The sequence below is a fragment of the Strix aluco genome, chromosome 4, assembly GCF_031877795.1.
Source record: "Strix aluco isolate bStrAlu1 chromosome 4, bStrAlu1.hap1, whole genome shotgun sequence".
NCBI lineage: Eukaryota > Metazoa > Chordata > Aves > Strigiformes > Strigidae > Strix > Strix aluco.
In genome coordinates this window covers 82359489-82383567 of record NC_133934.1, presented here as the reverse complement: position 1 = coordinate 82383567, position 24079 = coordinate 82359489, and the positions used below count along the sequence as shown (strand labels likewise).

General features: G+C 40.5%; 1 protein-coding gene across 7 annotated transcripts in view; it reads right to left on the bottom strand.

The window, feature by feature from the left end:
* Positions 1 to 24079, bottom strand: part of WDFY3 (WD repeat and FYVE domain containing 3) — a 187167-nt gene that overhangs the window by 158882 nt on the left and 4206 nt on the right. Inside the window, exons 1-2 of one of the 7 annotated variants that reach the window (XM_074823817.1) lie at positions 9173 to 9253; positions 7534 to 7594 (exon numbers count right to left, since the gene is read on the bottom strand). The exons of 5 other annotated variants lie outside the window; for them this stretch is intronic. The gene's annotated coding sequence lies outside the window, so the exon portion shown is untranslated. Of the gene's footprint in view, positions 1 to 7533; positions 7595 to 9172; positions 9254 to 24079 lie in introns of those variants that run through there. One more of the 7 variants, XM_074823816.1, reaches the window with a different exon arrangement.

The window sequence follows — 24079 nt, the reverse complement described above, 5'->3', positions numbered from 1 at the left end:
TCTAAAACAAAGATTAGTGACCATGTACATACTTTATAAGTTGATCAAATATCAAAAGGCAGGGCCCTTAATCAGATCAGTCAAATACACATTCAAATAGTGAGTCTGTATTGTTTATACAAGCTATTATTTTATTTATGAAAGAACAAAATAAACCTTCACGAACACACATAACATTTTGCTTCATCAAATCAGAACTAGGATAACAGAGAGGGATTCTCTCTTTATTTCAGGAAGCTAATGCCTTGCTAGTCCTTTAGCTCTCCACAGGAATGAATAAAACCCTCTGGATACAGAGACAAGCCCTGATTATCTAAATCACTGGTATCTAAAATTCTGAAATCCAAAGGTCAGACACCTCCCCAGAGGACAGATGCTCTGGCACCCCTAAGCTACCTTGATTATATTTGGAGGCTTGCAACATGATTTTAAGTACTATGTTCAATTTTCTCAGCCGTGAGGGGACAGTTATTTGTTTCTTTTATGAAGTGTGTAACGTTGTTCCAAATAATACACTCAAAAGTAAAGATTTTTCCCTCTTAATTAGTGTCTACATGCTAGGTTGTTCAATATAGCTACGTGCACTGATGTTATATTGCATAATGTAATCAATAGATCACTATGCTATCCCTGTCATTAATTCCAAGCTCATACTCATTTTTATTTACTTTAATTAATCACAAAGTTACAGTTTCCTAACAAGGACCGAAGGCTGACCTATATTAAAAGATGCCACAGGCTATAGGCAAACCAAAGATAAAGCCAGGCTTTTCACAGCACTGCATGGCAGGAGGACGAGAGACAACAGGCATAAATTGATACAAGAGAGGTTCAGACTGCATATGAAAAGAAGCTTTTTTCCCCCACCGAGAACAGAGGCACTGGAATGGGGCCCAGAGAGGCTATGCTGTCTCCAGCCTTGGAGGTTTTCAAGAAACAACAGGATCAAACCCACTGCAACTTGGTCCCATCTCACAGCTGGTCCAGCTGTGAGCAGGAGGTTGGACTACAGGTCTGCTGAGGTTTCTGTCAACCTGAGATATCTTGAGAAGTTCTCTTCCCCGCTGTCTCATATGTAGTGTGTCTCAATCACAGAGTTCCATTCTAACATTTAACATGCAAAGTCAGTTGTCTTGCTGCTCTGGTTTCCCAAATCTCTCAACTGTATGGATCCTTTTAACTCTAACCAACAGCCTTCAGCTTCCTGCCTATTCTGCTACTTTACAACAGGGAAGGTAACCTTTCCACCAGTGGACATAATTTTCTTTCTGGGCATCTGCTTGGGGGCCAGAATAATCATCATTAAGTCTGCAGTAAATAAAAAAGGGAGGAAAAGAACAGAAAGCAGACATATTATAGGACATGCTGGGCTGAGGACAGGCCCTCCCAAGCATACAAAAGATTCTGCTAGTCAGGAGGTCTGTATTTGGCTCAAATCCAGCTCTAGAAGATCCAAGCAGGTTCCTCAAGAACCATCCCAGCTGCCATGTCCTGCAGCACACAAGTCCTGTGACAAGTTTTTCTCCAGCATCCCCCAGCGTGGGGGCAACATTTTGACCTACGGTAACAATCCTTCCTTAATAAGGATCACAGAGAACCACAGCATGGCAATATTTCAGTAGTCCCACTTGCAGTCAAGTCATGGGTATTGCCCAAAAGCAGCTGCCCCGGTGAGTTGCCTTTGACAACAGCACAGCTATCTGCCTGATGCTGTACTTCAGATTCACATTTTCATAAAGGCAAGAACTGACCTTACATCAAGTTAGCTCTTGCATATCTGAATCTGTGGTTTTTGTCCATCTGCGACACAGAGAAACTGCCCCACGGATCATGGAGAGGTGGCTGTGCTTCCTGGCCAGCAGCTCTGGCCTACATGCATTCCCTCAACAACAGCATCCTCACCCAAAAGCCTAGAACAAGGCTTCACAACATGCACAGACAGCACCAAACCACTTGCTCAGTGTGTGTTGAAGGAAAGGAAAATTAGGGCAACAGGCAAAGAGGAAGCAGCCCTGCAGGTAACTGGCCAGCCAGGCTGCACACATTTCCCACCGCTCCTCCTGCCCTGGGATAAGCACACTGTTTTTAGGCTGTGTGTTGCACAGCCAGTGTCCAGGTATTCCCAGGGATCAGAACAAACAGATTTGCAGAGGAGGTTTAATTTCTGGGTTTCCAGCTAGCTATTTGTGTTCTACAATAACTCTTTTCTGGTCGGCGACCTTGGACTCAAAGCCTTCAAATGCATGTATTCCAAGATATTGTTTCCTCTCTGCTAAATTAAATGTTACTGTCCTCAGAAGGTCTCTGGGTCATGATTCTTTTTTCTAGAGAATTTTGCCAGCTCAGACAGAGTTAAGGCAAGCCTGACCACCAAAAGTATATATTTAAATGTTTATGAATATCCTAAAGGTTCTGTTCAACGCGCAACTGAACAAGTTGAAGGTGATGATATACATAAATCCTAATAATAAAGGTTTACTTATTTATTCTATCATACACTACACCAGGAATCTTCAGCTCCAACAGTCTATTGCCACATAACATGTACAGCTATAAAACATTTCTGCAGCTGTTGTGGTGCTAGCCATCTCACCACGATTTGCCAGCCATCACCTCTCAGAAGAGTGCTGCAGAATTCTGATTCTCATCTTGCAGAAGTCTTTTTACTGAGCTCCTTGAACCCCCACCTCTAACCAGTGTTTGTGAATTTGCAAGGCTAGCATATACTCAGACAGCTCTCTCCAAGTCCCAAGTAATTTCTAGCTTAACTGAAGTAACAAGGCATGTTGGAAAAGGAACACTAAGACAATGATTTCCATAAATGTCTATTTTACTGCAGAGTTTACCAGCTTCTGATGGTAAACAAGATGATGCCTTATTCCAGTAGCTACCTGGAAGTAACAAAATCCACTGAACTACTAACACCACCCTGATAGGAGAGGGACCTTCTCAATGTTGTCCAAGACTATTTACCATGTTCCTCAGAGAACCTGTTCTGCAGACTGCGTGCAAAGTCCTCACAGCTTTGGGTTCTGCCTTCTTGGCAGCTACCACTCATTTTGAATCAAACTTTTCCTGTCTTGACCGGCTTAATACAACTGTTGGAAATAAAATTGTAAAAAATCCCAACAAACACCAACAGACTAAACCAATACTGAATATCCCCAATAACTGTTTCAGCCTGTGATGTGAAATCAAAGAGTGTCCTAAGTAAAAAGTCATCTTTTCATTTAATGATCCCCAAGTTGAACAGATGACTAGCTCCCACAGCCATTTGGGGGGTCAGACCTCCCCATGCAGCTCATCACTGGCACTTGATATACTAAGCTAATTGATTTTTCCTTTTTCTTGAACCAAAGGGAAACTAAGGTACTGCAGATCAAGTCTTAAAAAGAAGTAAGTGTCTAAATGGAGTCACTCTTAAAGTCATCTGCAAAAATGATGACCACGTACTATTTTCTCCTTTTCCAGAAAGTAGCATTCAGCACTTGAATACAGCACATGCTAGTCTAAATTTCTCAAAAGGACTTTGCTTTGCAACTGTGAGAGCTCAACAGAATGCTCAGCTCATGGGCTTTAATTTGTTCAGGCACCACAGCTAAATTTTCATTGCGTGCATATTTGAAATATTTCCACACAGCGGACCTCATGCTGTTAAATTCATATTCAAAATTCAAAGTAAGTTTCCTCAGTGTCTCCCCAGATAAGATTGCTTTCTTCTTCCCTTTCTTCTGAGATGCTAGATCCAAGAGAGAGCTCACAGGCCAAAGATATCTCATAATACACACTTCTGATCATTATTAACTTGAATCAGATTCAGACCACTAAATAATACCCATTTTTATCCTCCAATTAACAGTATAACTTGATGTATTGCCTAGCAATCCAAAGAAGTTGAAAGTGGAAGAACACAGATAACAGATTTAGTTTTCCATGTTTTCTGTCCGTCTCTCTGTGTATTCCACACAAAGAGAACTTGTCCTGCCAAGACTTCAGATAAGAAGTCTTTACACAAAAAAACATGGGTGAATTAAAGCTTTCCCTTCGAAGCGCAAGATCTGTAAAAAGACTCAGTAGGAAGTAAGTTTCAGATCCAGACCATTCCAAATGTGTTTTAACACACAGGAACAAAAAATATTAAAGACACTGAATGACTTAAGTTGAGGAAATGTCACTTGCCAACATGAAACTGCAATGTCTCTTCAGTCATCCAGTAACCTCAGTATTTGTATGGTCAACCATGAAGAAATATCTTAAGAGAAAAGTATCAACAGATCATAATTTTAACTCATTTTCCACAGTTATCCAGTTCTCCCTGTTACCACAGGCACAGAACCACATCTTTATTAGTAAATATTTCTAACAGATTTGTAGTTATTGGGTTTGCCTATGCGTGAATTTTAAGTTTCCATCTGGACTTTTGTCTTGGTTTGGGGGGGGAGGGTGTTGCTTGGTTCAGGCCTGGTTTTTTGCTGATGGTGGGAGAGAGGACAACATTTAGGAAGAGGAATATAGCAGCTACTTGATGATACAGCTTGATACTTCCTTCCCCTTAACACATTCTTACTCAACTTGCTCCAAATATAATTTAAGAATCTCTTCTTCCTCTGCCTGTGAGCCAGCAACAATATCATTCTTTTACAATTTCTTCCTCTACTATCAGTCTGGAGTATTTACCAAATGAAAAAAATCCTACTCATCTTATACTAAATGCAATCTAAGTTGTTCACAATTATTACTCCTATTGCAAAATTAAAACTCCTTGAAAATTCTGCACTAGAAATATCAGAGTGTCAGAAAAACCATGATTCTGGCTAAAATTATTTGTGCCATAACCAAAGCATACAAAAAAAGTCCATAATGAAAAAAAAAAAAGAAAAAACAACCAAAACCCCAACCCAATACCATAAAATTTCATTACCACTCTACTACATAAGAAATTAGTGAACATGAAGTAAAAAGAGAGCTAAAAACTGGTGAGGTATAAAAGCTGTCTGTTAACACTATTTAAACTGTTGTTTATTTCTGTTTGGATTTATTTTTCAGGAGGAAAAAAAGTGTCCTTTAGTTTGAAAAACATTATTAAAGACACCAGCTAATCGTAATTTGATGACTCTAGATTCCTACCATTCTGTAAAGAAATGTCACATTTGGCTTGCTGCCCACATCATTAAAATAATCATAATAAACCAAACTTCACATGGTATTATTTTGAAGGAATCAGGCTTTTCCCAACACAATCAGAAGTCTTTAGGTTTGCTACGATGAAATAAGGAGCGCTGCTGAACACTGCAAGGCACCAGAATAATCATGTTTACAAACTGAGATTTATTTGAACAGAGCTCAAGAAAGGTATCACAGAATCAAGAAATACCATACAAGACAAGTCATTAAGCTTATTGATGCCACCACCTTCCTCATTTATAGGGACTTCACTCCCCCCCCCCCCGCCCCGACCTTTAAAGCTTAACCAAGATACTAGACTTGCATGTTTTTCAACTTCCAAACACCACTGATTTTCATATTGCAACCCAGGTCTGTCAGGAGATCTCAAGTTGGAATTAGTTTCTTTAAAGAGACCAATTTGGAAGAAAAACCACCAGATTTTAAAAGGGGGAAAAAAGCCAACCGAACAAAAAAAATATTTTCTCCAAAGCAGCAAAGAAACATCTTCCTCCTAAACTGTTCAATTTCTAAGATTTCTAGTTTAACTGCTCACTATTTTGGAAACCAGTAGTAAGAAAAAAAGCCTTTTAAGTTACTAATCCATACCAGACCTTGTCAAACACACCGCTACAACCAGAGTCACACGCTAAGTTATGCATGTATTCATTGAAACCGCTAAAGAGTGGTTAAATCCTTCTTGAGGATCCTATTGCTTAACGCTAGATGAATCAACTGCAAGAACCACAGGTACAAAGCAGATACACAGAGGCAAACAATAAACACTCCAGGAACATACTGATTCAAATAATCACCTTTTTTTCCTGCAGCACTCAGGACAGACATAGATTCCTTACCAGTCATTCCACTGTATGATTTTAAAGAATCACTATTATTTTGGAATTCAAATAAGTTCTTGGGCAAATTCCTGAACTAACAGGTTTGTGTTTCAAAAAAATATCTGACATACTTCTCAAGTCCAGGTTAAACCACGTATATTGGCTTCCATTTCACTGTTCTTCAAGTGTTTGTTTTGGTACCTGGAAATACTACATACACAAACATGCTTTATGTAGGGTCCTAACCTGATGTTTTCCAAAGTGTTTTTAGGCAGGTCTTCTCTGACCTTTACAAGTTAGCTAGTAAGTTACAGACTGATTTCCAAATTCCTTCCATTACTTTATTAAAACAAACAGAAAAAAAACCCAAAATACCAACTACACCCATTTCATGGCCAGAGGTGACAGTTCCCAAAAGCCACAGAAATCCAGCTTGAAGAAGTTACGAGGTCACTGAGAAGAATTCTAGGATTAGGTCCACAGAACACCTCAGCCAAGAAGGTCTGAAGAGCAATTTCAAAATTCTCAAGGAAGTTATGGACCCTACACAAGCATTACTTTTGGGAACTCTTTCATTAGACCAGAGCATCCCCACCACCATGGTGACAAAGAGCTAGCCATGTTATTTAGCTGTTTTGTTGGCTTGGGGGTATTTTTCCAGAAAAATCTTTGCAGTCTTTCCCTCCTCATCCTTACTTTCTGGGCTTCCCCATTATCAGGAGCTCTGATAAAGTACAACTGCATTCATAGTGCCAGAACTGCGGGGCTGAGGTATGAACTCTAGCGGAGCCTTCACCAACACTGGAAATAATCAAGTAACTCAGTGACAAACATGTCTATCAAAAATGGATTGAACACGCATAGTTGGGCAAGGCCATACTTGAGGAACACAGTATCTTCTAAGCCAGAACTCAATGTTCCTGCCATAAGAAATTCAGGGGGCAGAGGTATGAGTAGACAGGATTAAAGTATACACGTTACACACCCAGTTTTTCAGTTGCAAAAGAGAACATCTTCTGTATGACTGGTCTATCTAAAGCAGACTGAGACATATTGTCACTGAAGGAAAAGAAATTCCAACAAAAATAGCTCAGACCAAAAGGACTACAATTTCTTACAAATGACAGCACTTTTACAAATCCTAAGACAACCTGCCATCTCCCCAAATACCTGATCCACAGTACAGACACCATAAGCAAGAAAATGCATCCTTTGCATTCCCCCTGTAACTTGTTTAGCGTAAGACTGACAAACTAAGTAAGACCTTAAATGCTTATCTCCAATTTATTTTTATATAGAGAGAGAACACTAAGCATTAGAGCCTATTTATGACTGATAGAGATCACATTTGATGTGGAAACACAAGCCGTGTGGCAAACAGCGTGGTATCCCAGATCAACTATTAATTCTCCTCTACTGGGATGCGTACATTGCATACTCGGTTCATCTGTAAGCAGAGAACAGCCTTGCAGTCTAGAAGTCTACCATGGCTTGTCCCATCACCCAGTATTGTACAGGCGGGTTTCCGAACACTTATCACGGATCAAAACAGCCTGTCTACTGTCACTTAAGCTCATGGGAAGCCATGTGACCTGAAATGGAAACAGCACAACATAAAACTGAACTGAAAATGAAGTGTTAATAGGGTAAGATGTACAGCATTTTTACAATACAATTTTTACAGCCTTTATTACACTGTAATGAGATCACTTGGCTGTAAAAGCATGAGATTTACAACTACCTCATTTTATACACAGGAGTACTGTATTTTACTTGGTGATCCCTGGGGGAGCGGGGGAAGAAAATTGAAATTTCCTTCAGGCCCACCCTTTGAAGGAAGAAGAAAAACCCACAAACAGCTTTTTACATGCTTCTGATATCATGAGAACATGAACTCATAACTTTTGACCTTAGCTTCAAAGGACATTTGCAATAACATTTCATTTAGATTCAAGCAAATGCCTTTTCTTATATACCCATAAAGCATCAAGCAACTCTACTTCTCATGAAATATTTCATTTCTCTATACATTTCACACTTCGTGTGATATACAATGGCAGTTTGATTTTGCAGCATACTGAATTGAAGAATAAACCCAAATGAGCCACTGTCTCACTGGCATTGGAAAGCGAAGGAAACAGCAACACAGGAAAGAAAATAACTTGTTCACAAATGAAGTGGGGGGGCAGGGGGGAAGAAAGAAAAGGGGGGAAAAAAAAAGCAGCAACCAGAACACAAGCAGCTGGCGCTCAGGGACTAGGAAGGACTTCGGCTCCACAACAACAGGATCAGTTGCATAATCGCTGCTGCCTGAGAAGTTATACAATGTCCGCCCTTCTCCTCATCAGGAAAACAAATAAGCAACAAAAAAGTCCTTTTAGCGCACAGCAGTTAATAAATGAAATACCACGTGCGAAATCCTACTAAAGAGAAGGTCCTCTGTAGTTTCAAACATTACTACTTAGCTTACTGGAACATAAAACATTAAATTCCATGTTAACCCTTACTAAAAACATCTTATTTCCCCTAAAAGCAACATGTCATAACACTGGTGCCAAGCCACAAGAATTTAACACCTGGCTTTTCCAGCCCTGTTCTCAGAAGACATGTTTGCGCTGGAGAAAGCTGTCTCTAAGGTTAAATTGCATGAAACGTGACCTCTCCTGTTGCTGCAGAACTTTGTGAATTCTGTGGCTATCACGACATTTGAACCGGAATCATAAACTACCAAAAAATCCCGAACACTAACACAATTCTAATTCTATAATTGACTATTTAGCAGATACTTACAACAGAACTGGCAAAATATTCATAAGAGAAACAAAGATCAACCTATGAGGAACAACACATCACGGATGAACGAGCAGGAAAGAGGTTTTCCTGAGTGGTTATGCGTTGTGCAGACCTGTACGCTGTGGCATTGCACAAAGAGTGAAAGTGAGGTTTGACTCAAGCGTGAAAGACCGCAAAGATGCTGTGTGCTGATTAAGAGGCAGCAGAATTTCAGCTTGCCAGCACGGAATCCATAAAGATAATTCTAGCCTAATTATAGCCCTCTCATTAAGGACTTGGACCAAATGAACAGAAGTTTTATCTCCTCATCTAAAATTTGCATTTCTCTGTGATTATCTCTTTTCTGCTGTAAGTCTTGTCCATTTGGTTCTTCTTACCTCTGGGTCAGAAGGTTTATATCTTCCCACCGTGGTTTGGGCTCACAGCCCAAATGCTGCTGCATTGCAGAGTCAGCAAAGACATGATGCAGCAATATTCCTGAATTTCTTTGGATGTGGAAGTACCTGCCATTGTTGCCAAACCCTGAAAGCCATCCAGATAAGTCAGAGGCCCCATGGCACTTCAGAAACAAAAAGAAAAAAAAAAAAAAAAAAAAGGACAATGACGCTAAGATGACCGTCTTGGCCATTTTATGCCCTGTTGTTATTTTCTAGCTAAGGTCCAGAATATTGCAAAATTCACTGATTGCACGAAGACGAACAAACATTCACTCTTCTGCTCACCCCTACAACTCCAAGCATTCCTCGCTGTGCTCAGCGCAGACCACTTCCAGCAACAATTGCAGGAATCAGCAGCTCCCCTTGAAGAGAAGCAGAAATACCAGGATCCATATGCAGTGGAAGCACTGATCAATTTAAGAAGAAAGGGAGATGCCTAACCTATATTGCTCATAAGCCATCACTCCAGCCTGCCAGCTCCTGGGTAAGTAGACAGATGAGAACAGAACCATCTCTAGGCAAGGCAAAGACAGAAGCTGCTAACCTGAAAGCCTGCGCAAATGAAGATGCTGGCCACAACACACACTGATTCTGTATATTCAAGACATTCAGAGACCAGCAATTACAGAAAGGCCCACCCTTCTCTGCTTAACTCACCAGCCCTCAACTTGCCTCAGGAAAATGATACAGATGCTATTTTGCCACACTAGGCTCTTGCTGTCAGCAGACGGTCTTGACCAGTTACAATTTCGGAACCAGTGGTCAGGTCACAGCAGCATTTCACTAGTGACCACCATATCAGGAGACCAGCACATTTTAAACTCCACGTCTTTTTTTCATATTAGGGATTGCTGCAGATGGCAATAATCCAATCCTAAAAGCCCCTTATTGTGAATATGCTACAAAGCAGCATAGCTTTATCCATAATGCCTCAGCTCTGAATTAAATAAGCCACTTACCTTTCCTAATGCTTCTGCAACAACTCAATTTTGATTAATGACCTGCTCTGCACCAAGTGCCCCCTACACCAACTTCATCAGCAGTCCCCTCACTCCCCTCCCAGCTCTCTGGCTAACACTGGGAACAATTCTCATGTTCAGGACTCAGGCAGGAGTCAGGGGAGACATTTTACCTGTTCAAAGAGTAAAACAACTCCAGCCCACTCTGAAAACACTACTGTACACTAATCCGAGTGCAACTGGAACAGCTGTTGTGGTTCAAAAGTGTGATGCCCTTCCCTGTGGAGAAGACAAGAAGATGTGACAATTCCTCCCTCCCACCCCACCACTGGTTTTGGGTTTGGTGCTAAGGAAGGAGAAGGAGGAGAAAAGCCACAAGAGTAAAGTGCTCCAGGACTCCAACATGCAAAATCTGGCATTGTTCATAAATTTACTTACAAGACAGATACCTAAATGCTAAAAACTAAGCAAGTCAGAAAGCTCACCGCTAAGCTTCCAACGCTACTAACTGTGCTACCTACTTTCTAACACACAGGGAAATAGTTTACATAAAAGTGTGTGTCTTATTAGTAAATCTACACATCTAAAAGATAACCAACTTAACTCATTTTTTAGATGTCTAGGGTTGCTCTACAGTTTATTTCTGACTAAACAGCCCCCTGAAAGTATGATCTTCAAACCAGCATCTAAGGTAACGGGAATCAAATACCTCCAAAAGGCAATTATTTCCTCCCAAGGCTATAGGGCATCCTACACATCTATCTTGATTTTGGACAGCTAGGTCCACACACTCAGGAGAGGTGAACTCCACCCTCTGTGTGGCACAGTTGATGAGCAGTTTCTTTCAACTCAATCACTCACTATCAAATACTTCAAGTCTGTAACGACCTTTTTTTCCAATGAAGAATGGACAACTAACTTAGACACTGCAAAACCCCTCCTAGGCCACTAGGCTTTTTACATCCAGGCAATTTGTCTTTGCAATTTTTACATCCAGGTAATTTGGCTTTGCAAATATAATTGAGACCAGTTCTGGGTCCTGAAAAATCTTCCCAAGTAAATTAAAAATCTCTCTTTCTTCAAAGGGGGAAGAGAAAAAGGCACAAACTAGAAGGAAAGAAAAAGGGGAAAAAGGCAGTGTGATTATAAGCAAAGTAATTTTCAGTGACATGGAAAAATTAGGAAATTGAGCACGCAAGTTCTGGATGAAGGAGAAAAAAAAGGAGATGCATCCAGAAGACACAAAGGAGATGCAAAATGAAAGACAGGCTACAGTTCTGTGGACACACAAGTCCTGAAAACCTATCTACTTAAACCACTAGAAGCTCAAATGCACATGTTCAAATCTGATTATTCCTGCTTTATAACCCTAAAGCTTAGTTTGGGAAGAGGTCAAAAAAATTAAAGCAGCAATAACATAAAGCAATGAAAATAATTGTCATTTGTTTTTCCCTTTAAACCATTAAAAGGCTTTTGCCTGCTTTGTCTGTAGCATACTCTAGAAAATCCCAAAGCTTACTGTGTTTTGGCCTAAAAAGAAAACAAACAGGAACATATCCTAAACATGTCAAGTAAGTATCAATAACTACTCCCCTGCCCAGCCTATCTTGTATAAAACAAGTTCTTTAACCCACTGATCATCAATCCTATGGACAAAAGGGAGTCCTAATCCAGATTCTCTGAGTCAGAAACAACTACGCTGATCCCAAATTACCTGTGCATGCATACACTGGAAGAAAAATAACAGCAAAAGATTGAAGTTTAAATAAAGCAATAATATTTGGAATGTCAACAATATCCTAGATGTAGATGAATTGAAATTACCAGAGGTAATTAAGGAAGAAGAAAAAAAAAAACAAAACAAAAAAAACCCCAAAACCTATTTAGTCTGCCTTCGATTTTTTAGTGATAATTAACAAGATTTCTATTTTTTTATTTAAAAAAAAGGGGGGGGGCGAGTTTTGAGAAGGGTCTGAGTGTAACAGCCCATGCTGCCATCTGTGGTTTCTCTCCTGCTCTGAAGAATTTCCAGGAGGACACTGGGGGAATTCTCAGTAGCAATCTTTTTCCAAGCAGTATTTTGGCATAAACCCCAAAGCATTTGTTTTAAAACTGAAGCCCAGCAGACTGTATCAGCAATGGACCCGTAGAAAGTCCACAAAACAGTTTTGAAAGAAGACTTTTCTTTCAAGGGCAGATCAGAAAGGACATACAATTGAGATTATGACACACAAAAAAAGACCCCCATAAAACCCCAAAACCAGCAGAAAGGATAAATGAATGTTCTGGCAAACGATCACATGCACACACTCTCCCTTGCTCGCTCTCATGAGCAGAGCTTTTTGCAAGAGCAGAATATCAAAACAAACCAAAAAAGGAAATAGAAATAATGCATTTCTTTCATTTAAAGCACTCCCAGAAGCAACAGTAGCACATATGCCAGACTTACAGGAACAGATACTGCAAGAGAAACACTGTGAAACAGAGATGGGTCACTAACCTGGGTTCTCTTACTTGTGGCAAGCTGACACATTCCTTCCATCTGCCTGTCCAGACTTGTCAGCATACCACTTGGAAGCAGCTGAAAATCTTATAATGATGTTGATAACGTAGAACGTACATTCAGACAGCACCTCCTTCTCGATCACCCAGTGCTGACACACACAGGAAGAACAATTATTCTACCACCCAGCAAGAGGTGCCCCAAAGGGACTGGCAACAAGGGGGCAGGGCATCATTAACCACTGAGATGAAGGAAGGAAGGTAGGAAGAAAGGAAGGAAATGAAGAGCAGGAGTAAAAACTCAGGGTGTCTGAAGAGCAAACAGCATCAGAGATGGAAAATAAATATTCCCTCCTCAAACCCCCAAACTTTTTCCTCCAACTAAAGAGCAGGGACAAAAGCTCTGTCTACATCCAAGTGAGACTGACTACTGCTATTCCCTAAACTGAAAGAGCGTAAGAAAAAAAGTATTGTATGATGACTGCAACACAGTTTTCTTAGGCTTGCAGATCCACTAGGATAGTTTTCCTAGAAAGCTCAGAAGAGAAGTGGTCATCCAAGAACTACCACGGCACAAATGGCACTGCTTGTCTCTACCTCCACTTCCCTGTCCTGTTGACAACACAACCAGCATAGTGGAAGCCAAAGAGAAACAAACTTTTAGTACAGGGAGGACCTCATATTCTAACACCATGTGACATGCTTAAACTATTGGGGGGGGGGGGGGGAACACCTAACAACAAAACACACCATCACAAAAAAAACTCCCGCATACCAAAACAACCAAAACCAAACCAAAAAACTCCCTCCAAACCCTCACCTACTAATGAAATTTCTACCATTTTGAGACTGAATTGCGACTACAATGTTGTTTAGACAAGCTATATTAGTTCAGATTTTCCAGCCATCTTTCTCAAAGACATTTATATTTGCTATCACATTATTAAAGTGATCATTTTCAGATAAGCGTGGTCTCCTCACATGAATATACTTCTTCACTACCAAAGCTGGCATGTGCTGCTCAGCATCATTAAACTGATACCTTCAGCTCAGCAACTTCACTTTAATCACATTAAAGGTACACTGTCTAATACAACTGATATATTAACAGAAGCCAATAATTCATGCAACTGGATGAACACACAGGGGGGGATACATGGTAACTGCTGACTGATACCATTATTTGAATCTCTTGTAGACAAGGCACTTTCTAACCTCATCCATTTTAATACAGTTGAATGCATGGTTACATGCCAGAAATCAGAGTGGGAAGAAGGAATCAGAGTCCATAAAGCACAAATTCCGAAAGGACAACAAACAAGCCCACGGCAACATGAGTTACATAACCCTTGGATGCAGCAGAAGGCACCTCCGAGTTGGGGGAGATGGGTGGAGGAGGAGGGGAGGGTTTCAAAGCAGGCAAGAAATACTACTCCATACATCAGAATGCCAAGACATCTAAAGGTCACTCTTCTTAAAGCATCTTAAGCACAAGAGGGGAACTAGAATACAAATAATGACTACTAGTCACTTAAATATATTTTATTTATCACAGAAAGCTAAATTTATTATTGAAGGTCAGGAGAAAGTTAAAAAGAGACTGGGTCATCTTCTCTGTATGCAGATCATATTTACATAGCACAGGGCGCTCTGACCTAGCAGATAATGGTATTACAACACACACTGGAAGGTAAGCAAACTCACTTTCAGTCTGGAAAAAAAAAACCCTTAGGAGAGTGGTAATTGGCCAGAACAGATTATTAACCATGTAAGATTTCCCCCTAACTCAGAGCCATTCATTACACGGGACATCTTTCTAAAAGAGACACTTCCATTCAACTAAAAGACGTTGCAACCAACGCAGTGACGTGTCCCTGCTTGTGTGGAAGGATAGTGATTTCTTACTTAAAAACCATTACAATCATCCAGAGATCACCACTGAAGCACCAGATTCTTCAAAAGACAGTTGTTTTTCACTAAGAAAGGACACCATAGAGGGTGAAAATATGTCAGGCACTGTAATTATACTGCCCCAGTACACAGGTTTTTCAGATCCTGCTCTGGAACGTCCATGTTCTCTCCTCCTCCTTTCCCATGCCTTTTTATTGAAAAAAATTTAACTTAGACTGAACTAGCTATTCTTCAAGATGAATCAACAGGACCATGCACAACAAACAGCAGAAAGTGAGAATAACCTATTAAGAGGTATAAATTTTGGGACAGTACTGTATTTTTAGTACAAGCCTCAGCTCACAATAAATTTTTGTCATCTTCTTCTTTCCCAGTCCTGTTCAAAATACTCTGTTAGGAAACCCACCTCAGGAACAGCCATTAAAAATGGCATAAGGAGTGAGAAGCTTACTTACTAACATCAAAATACTTAAGCATAGCAATGAAAAAAGAAAGGAAGGGTGAGAACACCACTTTCTTTCTGTGAAAGAGAAATAAGGAACAACATTAATGCAGTATGCATAAGCACATATGGAGCGTCCTGCCATGTATTGTCAGTTCATAAATAAGAGGGGAAGACACTGAAAATGGGAAGCAGAAAGCTGCAAGGATAAATTAGAAGGAACTCATGTAATGAAACTCACTACTGCTTTTACAGAGTTTGCTATAATTAAGAAAAAGCATTATTCCTCCATTGGACACAATGAACCTACTTCCAACGAATGGTGTTTTATAAATGCAACTACAAACCCCCACACATTGAGGACAGCAGTCCCTTAGGCAGCGGTTTCCCCTACGGACAAGTGATTTCAACTATCAGCTACAAAAACTGTCCTTCCTCCAGCCTGCTAATCTTCTGGGGCTGGCCAGCATCAAAATCACGGCTGCACAACAGGCTACAAACAGCAAGGCCTGTGCTCCACACACCACCCTATATTATTGTCCTAACACGCAAAGCCTAGAAACGTGTATTTCTGAGCCCTAAAGCAATCAAGTGCCATTCTTCTCTCTCAAAACCGTTCGGCCTAAGCATTATTCTAACAGTACCTGATGAGAGGGCTGGAGGGCACCAGAAAATTCATTTTTTATTCCAACACTCAGAGTCACGGTGAACTGGCCGAAACAAAATCCTCACGATTTGTTTGCCTGACTGGTTATTTGTTCTTTTGCTACTTAACTGTTGTTACTGAAGAAACTGGAGGAGGAGGGAAGGGGATCTATTTTGCTGGTTTTACTTTTTATTGGTAGATTTTACTTGTTAACTAGCAAACTGGCCATGGCCATATAAGTAGTCATTAACAAGAAGGGGAAAAGAAAAAGGCCAAGTATTCCTGGCAAAACGATTCTGTAAAATTCTTCAAGATATCTTCAGAAAAATACCTCTTGCCCAGTCTAAAGAAATAACAGCAATACTTGTATTAGTGAGAAAATAACAGACAAATAATAAAAGTCTTCATCGGGCCTCCATTTTCCATTCATGTAGGCAAAGCTATCTTCCCAGAACAGTTACAAAGCTATCTTTCTGGAACAAAAATACCAAAAACTACTCAAGGAGAGTTTTCATATGTTAACAAGAAAATGCAACACTGTGCACCTACTAGGATTTTTTTTTTTCTTTAAATATCAAGATCACCCATTAATCCCAAGCAATGCAGTTCTTCTAAAAACCTGGGTTATTCAGAGACTTTTTTCCAAATATTATTAAAGAAAGTATGACTTCTGCCCAATGTTCTATGTTCCAAGTTAATACCAAATTTTAGTCAAGTGTTTCTGACAGAGCTCCTGTCCCCCTTTCCCTGATTAACTACAGGCTCATTTCCTTAAACATACACCCTGAGCAAAGTAAAAGGGTCAAAGGACACTTATTGTTTGTAATTAATTTGTTTAAATTCACAAAAGCAGTCCACTTTCTCCTCAGCAGAGGTAAGCACCCTCCACTTGTTGGACCTCACAGGCTGCTGACAGCAGTCACTACTGCCCATCACTCCAAGAGCAAACACAGCAGAAGTCTAAGCAATAGAGCAGTTATTAAGCCCGAAGTGAAAAACAGTTATAGTAAAATATCCACTACTTTCATTTCCCATCAAATAACATATGATCTTACTATCTTCAGTATCACATCAAAAAAAAGAAAAAAAAAAATATCACCCTCTGCCTCTGCTTCACAGCGCACCTGAAAGATTCACGTCTTCATTTGCTGCTTAAAGCACATTAAAAGCTCACCACCCCATACCCACCACCTCTTATCTCTTCCTGTAAAAAGTTGGGCCTCCAAACCCCATGCTCCCAGCTAAAACACCCTAGCAAATATCCTGCTTCAAGCTGCACTAGATGTCCCTTCCAATCAAAATTTCTCTGATGTGTTCAAACCATCCTATGTGAACTTAATTTTAAGACAAGTCCTTCCTCCCAACGCACAAAAAAGATCAGTATTCAACGACAGCAGTGGTTAGTCTGCTGAACTCAAGTCTTGCCCTATCATTAATGCCAGAATAAACCCTTCAACATGGTCCTGATACCCACAGACACTGGAGAGCCTTTCTCAGAGCATCAAAGAAAAGAATTTTAGAATACATGACAAAATAGGGCTGCTAAAAACATCTAGTTTTGCTGGGCATTTTGGACAAGGTCTGAGACATAAAATAATTTTAAAAAGCATTTTTGGAAGTGGCAAAAAATTCACCATGCCTCTTCAAGCACACTTTTAAGGATAAGTTTGCAAAAGCAGGCTGTGAAAGTAAAAAAACCTTACATTCACCCCTCTCTCCCTCTCCACACACACGAACACATACACCCCCCAGAACCATCTCAAGCCGAATCCTGTGTAATTTAGTACAACTATTCACAGAAATAGTTATAAAGACACCGTATTTCAAGAAAGCTCCTAGAAGTAACTTCTTATAAACAAGAGAGACCAAAAGACACCACACATTTTTGGACACAGAACATTTGGCCCTCCATCATGGAGATTTGCAGGCTGGTTAACTTCTCTGGTAACTTAATGTGGAGCGACTGGGAAATTCAGCAAAATCAAGAAATGTATTTCAATTGACCATGACCCTGCAGTATTTGAGGTGCTCCACTTTCCACCTCAAAGGCAGCATTGAGAGGAGTACTACAGAAGGCAGAAAACAAGCAGCTCTCCTAAGGATCTCCACTTCACCAGCACAACCCTTGGCTTAAGGGAACAAGACAGACCTGAACTGAACGCCACACAACGCGAACACCTCCTTACGATGGTATCTTTATTTTTTTTAAACTATTTAGATAAGCTTATTATTGTGCGTTGTGCTATTACATTTTCATTTCAAATGTTCATCCTTACTCAGGCTGCAAGTTCAACTTGATTCCCCAAACGATGATGGTAAAGAGAATGGGCAGGAAAGAGGAGGTAAGTTTTCATCTTTCAGATTTATTCTGTCTGTGCCAAAGGAAGCTAAACCCTCACCTTGGTACATTCCGTACTCAATCAGAGCTACCTCAGAGAAACATGAACTATACTGATCCCATTTTATAAAGAAAGATTGCAATTTCAAGACACTTACAGCGTACATTATTTGCAATACACACACACCTCCTCTGCTTCCATTTATTAAAGAAAAAAAACAACACACAAGCAAACCAAAAACCAAACATTCAGATCATCATGTGTATTTGAAGCACATATATACACGTACATGCTTTACTGAAATAAAACAGGTTATAGCTTTAGGTAGTTTAACTGATCAGTAGGCTATTCCAATTCACACCAAAAAACTGTACAAGTAACTAGGCAAAAAAAAAAAAAACAAAAAAAAATACAGCTACTAATATAGCATATCCAGATTTCTGCCTCCCTACGTACAGGGACACCACCAGTGAAATAGCAAGTGGTTTCAAACAAAGAACAAGGAAGCTATCCCCCCACCATTCAACACTGCTAGAAACAAGGTTATGTTCCTGCTAAGAAACTGAAAGCAAAATATTTCTGTCTCCAGAAGTTACTACAGTCAAAGTAAGAAGTAGTGCTACTGTGCCTTTATGCTCTCTAATAACGAAAAGCTTGGGGAGATACTCCCCGGTTACTTCATAACCCACTCAAAACCTGAATTAAATATTCTTCACTAGCTTATCCTCAAGTGCTCAGAACTGTGAAAACCAAACTTTTGCAAACCTAATTAACAAGCAAATTAGCATCCTCTTAGATCATATCCACAAAAGTTTGTTTTTACATTTCTATTGTGGCTCACTGCTCAACTGCTACCGACTCAAGTATTAGCATTTAATTTGTGATGCAATACCAAAACTGTTTCTATGCCTATTCCACATGACTGCTTATAAAGAATGTTTACTTCTGCCTGTTCAGAGATGCTTCCTTTCTTCTGCAAGTATAAAGAAACTCCGGAATAAAATGAATTTCACTCCTCTTCAGTCACTTCATCACAGGAAACCAGTGATGACAAGAGTATTGCCAGCTCTTGCCACATCCTTCTCAATGTCACCATATTCATGTCAGCCCAACTGCGAGCATTTTGCCATGTGAAGACTCCAAAAATGTTGTAGCCCTCACAGTCGTGGGGAAAATTTGACAACTGCATGCTCAAGACTGAAAAATCAAAAAGGAAATCCATTTATTTCATGCTTTTAATGCTTTAAAAGCCGTAACTTGAGTCAATCTCACAATGGAGGACCTGCACCATGACATTTCAACTCTTAGGTTAGCAACCCTCACAACATCAAAAGGTTCAACTTTTACATTAAGAAGCTCATTATCTGCTTTGTCCGTCATTTTACCATGCGATACACTCTGTACTCTGTGTACTCACACAAATACAAAGCAAGGCCTTGATCTCATCCCCAGCTCTCACATGAAGACCCAAGGACCTCCGTAAAACCCCATTAGAAGTAAATAAGCCTTGGCAAGAATGCAACCGCAGAGACTAGTCCTAAGACCATCAGCAGCACTCTCAATGCTACGGAGGCGGTGAATCTTTGCGCCAAAACAGCAGATAGAGGTCCTATTATCATCAGCCTGCAGCGAAAGCACTCTTCTCTCCTGTTCCAAAGTCAGAGCACTAAACCCTACCTTCTCCCCTTCAATGGGGATTCAAAAGCTTCTGGCATTAAAGCAAACACTCAAGGGAAAGCCCAAAGTCCTGTAAGTTTCTTCCACTGTCATAACAGTAAGGCCCTGGTTCTATGACGAGATAACTAACAGACACACGGGCTTACAGCATTAAACCTGAAGGAGCTGGGAATTTCCAGCTCTTAATTCCCATTACTCCTTTGGCTGTCCTCAGGCAACTGCTTTATTTCTTTTTTTCAAAAATTAAGGATAATTTCTGAGCTTGCTGCAGTAATTCCATACAACACTTGGCCCCTGCTCTCCACAGTTTGGGTGCAGGAACTGCTCAAACTAGTACTGCCACTGAAGCCTCCATATCATCCAGCCCAAGAAAAAAAAGAAAAAAAAAAGATTCCACTAGTACAGTCCACCTACTATGAACAACTCAAAGGCCAATACTCCACACCAGTCTAATAAACCTCAGACAAAAGCTGAGGCTGATTATTCCAAGTGCACTTCTATCTGATTAACCTTCTTAAAGATCTTTACCCTCCCTAAGGCTTTCTGAACAGTCTTTTTCCCTTTCGGGATTGTCCATCATCCAAGCACTTGAAAACTTTTAGAAGTTTTGTTACGAAGTCAAGTTGATATTTTGACATATTTTTAATGGAAAAATCACATGCATTCTGTGTGGGTTTGGTTTGTTGTTTTTTTTTTTTAACATCGTACATGAAGGCCAATGGCTTGTATCAGAAATAGCTTGGCCAGCAGGGACAGGGAAGGGATCTTACCTCACTGGTGAGGCTGCCCCTCAATGACTGGGTTCAGTTTTGGGCCCCTCACTCCAAAAAGGCCGTTGAATGATTCGAGCGTGTCCAGAGAAGGGCAACAAAGCTGGTGCAGGGTCTGGAGCACAGGTCTGATGGGGAGTGGCTGAGGGAACTGGGGGGGGTTAGTGTGGAGAAGAGGAGGCTGAGGGGAGACCTCATCGCCCTCTACAACTCCCTGAAAGGAGGGTGCAGAGAGGGGGGATGAGTCTCTTGACCCAAGGAACAAGTGCCAGGACAAGAGGGAATGGCCTCAAGTTGCACCAGGGAAGGTTTAGACTAGATATTAGGAAGCATTTCTTTACAGAAGGGGCTGTTGGGCATTGGAATGGGCTGCCCAGGGCAGGGGGGGAGTCCCCATCCCTGGAGGGGTTGAAGAGTCGGGTTGACCCAGCGCTGAGGGATCTGGTGGAGTTGGGAACTGTCAGTGCTAGGTTAACAGTTGGACTAGATGATCTACAAGGTCCTTTCCAACCTAGATGATTCTGTGACACCCTAAGCATTTTCCAAGCCCTGCAGTTTCTCTTTCTATTGCCCTAATCTCAAATTCTACAGAAAAGGATATACTTACAGTGCCAAGTAACCAAACACAAACTTTAGGAAGTCCCTGGTGTACAAACCCCCTCTTTCTATTGCATCTCACCTGGGAGTTAAGATTTTGGTTCTCAGCAAGAGCTAGGGGTAGCAAGCAACACTACTTAGCACTATGGCATTCAAACACAGTCCACTTTCTGAAGTAACATCCCATCAGCTACTAGTTTACACAAATCACAGCACCCTGCTTTGAATTATACTGAGATTTTTACCATGCCTTCATTTGAAAATAATAAATCATCTGGTAACATAAGAACATAAAACATGGTTCACTTACACCCACACTCCACCTGGCAGAATGATACTGAGAAAAGTAATCCAGGTAGAGCTACCCTCTAATACCCAACGCATGGTGATACCTCTGACAAAACCAGTAGTGACACAGAAAGCCAGATGAACAAGGAGCTCTCAAGAGCTCCTGATCCACACTCTCACTGAAGCCACACCGTTCCAAAAATGAAGCACCCCAAAATACATGTCAGGAACACGCGTGAATATCTTCCCTTTCTAGCGATGCATCTATCTCATCACTTCCAAACTGTCAGCTCTGAAGGTTTTGCTTTTCTCCATTTGTTTGTCACAGCTGTTTAAAGTTAAGCATTGATTTTGGTAACTCCCCCCCCTACTCTGAGACCCTTTGCTAGAAAACTTCAAATGCACATGCAAAACCAAAACTGGCATGACCAGAAAGAAAATGGGTGATTCAAGAGGGAGTAACTTTTTTCACCAACTAGGAAGTTCATTGAAAATGTTGCTGGAAAAAACGTAGGCAAAGGCCAACTATAAAGGGTCTGACTTCTCTAAAATAGGTATCTTAGAACTGGAACAAGAAGCCTAAGTTCAGCATGTAACTGATGAGTACCCACCCAACCTAAAAAAGGACGAGTTTAAGTCTTGCATACTTTCAGTGTAATATGCAATTTCTGTAAAGCAACAAAGAAAGGGATTAAATAAACTGTCTGGAAAATCCACTTCTTCCATGTGTTTTCACATTTATTATTGTCCGTACACTACGTTAGTAAACCTGCTCAAGGTTTCTTCCTTGTGGTATTGTAATAAATGCATGACATGTAAATAACAGTATTTGTGAAGGTAAAAGAACTAAATTATTTTAATGCATAGCTGGTTGTTATAATTCAGATGCATCCATCTTAACTTTCTCCTACATTTCTTAATGTTTACTCAAAAATATGAAGCTATGTGCCTTCATACCATTCAACACCCCTTACTGTTCATTTCTTCCACACAATTCACTCTTTTCTAGCATAACATTGTTCTATCACTTTCGAAATTTTAGAAAATACCTTTTTTACATGTGCTACAGTAAGTTCTGCAAATCTGTTCCTATTCTGCGATATGACAGAAGCACTAGAAGTCACATGTTTTAAGACAGGCAGAAATCCATCACAGGACACTGTTGAAACACCAAAACCAGCAAAGCAATCAAAACCTTTTTCCCCTCAAAAGGGAAAGATCCCAAAATATGACAAGTAGCTCTCACTGGAATAATCCAATTCCAAAGAAATGTCAAACAATTTTTCTTCCCAAATCTCAATACAGACAGTTCTACTTCCACACTCACAGCTTTGCTCAAGAGGTGGGGACAGAAAAAAGAAAAAAAACACACCATAAGAAAGCCAGAAAGATTCCCTGCTGTTATTCAAAATTCCAAAACCATCAGCACAATTGTCAAAAACTATGTCAATTGCATGTTTCCACACAGAACAGAAATCAGAAAATTTTTCCCCAGAGCTGTTCAGGGAAAAAACTAAAAGATGTGTGTCATCTTCACTCAGAAAAGACTTAAAGAAAAAAAAAAAACACCTCCTGCACATTTAGAGCAAAGCAAACAGAAAAGGAACAAGACCTGTTCTTCCTTCTTTGCAGCTACTGGACAAAGCTGCACTTCACACCTCTTTTGAAAGCCTTGGTACTGGCCAAGAGCTCCTAGGAGGTGTAAGCCAGTTCCCCCAGCAGTGACTCCAGCACCTGGAGACTGAAGTCACGGGCTGTTCACCAGGCTGCTGCTATCTAGTCCTCACAGCAGTCACCAAGTCCTTTTTTGTATCAGCTTCGAGAGAGGGGAAGAAAAGGTGCCCAATGTGTGAAACCCTGTTTCAGTTGAGTAACCAGCAATCTTTGGTACTTTCTGACTAACCCTCATGAAAAAGCAGGTACATTGAGTTGGACAAGGGGCACGGGGAACAACCAACAACTCCCTGATAGCCTCAGCTACCTTAAAGACAAGTAGAAAAGCCGAGTCCCTACAACCCTTACAGTTACCTACTTAAACGCTTCACAGGCATGGGTACTACAATCAAATTAGCTAAAGACTGTTCCCCCTTCACTATTCATACAAGAATTCCTTTTAATTACAGGTGACTATCAAATCATCATGGAGGGTTTAAACAAGTCACTGAGTCAGAAAATGCTACACAATACTAACCCAACAGTTTTATACGGTATTTTCTATTCCTCCTTCAACTGTTAAGCTCTGATACAGATAAAGACTGAGCAAGGTATGCAACAACTGTGCTACAGGTCATCTAACTTTGCTTAAATAATCATCCCCATCATCCAATAGGTGAACCAAGCACAAAGAGTCTGTAGGAAGCGTTATCTTTCACTGTCAAAAAAAGGAAGGTGCTGTATGCGCTTACCTGCAATATCACAGAAGAACAGGTGATGCGACCAGCAACGAAGAGCCTGCACCACTGCTTCACGAAACATGGGTTGCTTGACGAACAGATGCTCTCAAGGCTGGATCACCCATAATGAATATTCAGCCTTGCAAAGTCTGCAATGCTGTCGCCTGAGCTAAGATGCTGCTCTCACGTCCGCACCAATGACTTCAGTTAAAATGTTACAAGCCACCAGCAGAATTTTGTACATAACATCAGAAGCTTTGGCAGTGAGAGTGCAAACAGGAATGTAGGATATGGCAACACTTTCTATACTGTCTGCGGAATAG